Source organism: Gavialis gangeticus, unplaced genomic scaffold (genome assembly GCF_001723915.1).
Source record: "Gavialis gangeticus isolate Ggan-Ray unplaced genomic scaffold, GavGan_comp1, whole genome shotgun sequence".
Classification (NCBI taxonomy): Eukaryota; Metazoa; Chordata; order Crocodylia; family Gavialidae; genus Gavialis; species Gavialis gangeticus.
In genome coordinates, this window is record NW_017729022.1 from 153,286,262 (window position 1) to 153,287,348 (window position 1,087).

A 1,087-nucleotide genomic window follows, 5' to 3' on the forward strand; every position below is an offset into this window, starting at 1 on the left:
CACACACACACACACACACACACACCTTGATGTCTTTGCCTTTAATTATATAAATACACACTAAGGCTTTGTCCATTTGCCACCTGTATGCCCCACTTGTGGTAGAGTTCTTGCCCATCTGCTCTCCCTCCCAAAATACAGAGACCTTACTTATCTACCATCTCTGTCCACTACCAATATACACATAGACTTTGTGTACCTACTAGTCTCCCTTCTCCACTACACACCAATATGAAAGCTCTGCCTGGTAACCATCAATCATCCCTCCTTTCTTTATACACACAAACGCAGACACACCTGTCTCATTTGCCCCTCATACCTCCTATTTACAACACACACAGGACCAAGCCTACTCATTGCTCTTGGACCTTCCAGTACACACAAACCTACCAAATTCCCTCCTCTGACAGTCCCACCAGCACACACCCAGACCTGCCTACAAACCATCCACCTTCTTCCACCTGTCAATAAGCACAAGTGAGCACACAGGCCCTGTCCATCTGTCCTTTTAGTGCCCCACCTGCAAATAATAATGCATGTACATACATGTACCTTCCCACCTGTCAACATACCTTACCTAATACACACAGAAGCCACCTCTACCCCCAGCTCTACTGGCCAACACATGTTTCCAGGCCCTGTCCTCCTGCTGTCCTCCTGCTGCCAATGCCTTGCCTGACCAACACAGAGGTCTGGCCCACCTGTCACCTTATCTCTCCCTCCTCCAGCCAACATGCACATGGCACCCACCCTCAGAGGCATGCTAACGTGCACATTCGGACCCTGCCAGCCAGTACCTTCCCCCCTCCACCCACCGGCATCACAGAAACCATAGCGCAACACAGCTGGAAGGAACCTCAAGGGGATACGGCAGCCCACAGCAACACACGCACCAGGCCGCTGCCTGCTGGCCACCCAGCACCCACAGCAAACACTCCCCATGGGCTGATCAGATGAGTGCTTACAGGGAGGGAGGGGGACTCAGGCAAAAGCCTTCCCCACCTCCCACCTCCCCATACAAGGCAGCACACATCACAGATGCCCTACCCACCTGCATGCACACACACACACACACACACATACACAC

General features: G+C 52.2%; 1 protein-coding gene across 9 annotated transcripts in view; it reads right to left on the reverse strand.

Annotated features, from left to right (window-relative positions):
• Nucleotides 1-1,087, reverse strand: part of PPM1B (protein phosphatase, Mg2+/Mn2+ dependent 1B) — a 120,531-nt gene that overhangs the window by 118,286 nt on the left and 1,158 nt on the right. The window lies entirely within an intron of this gene.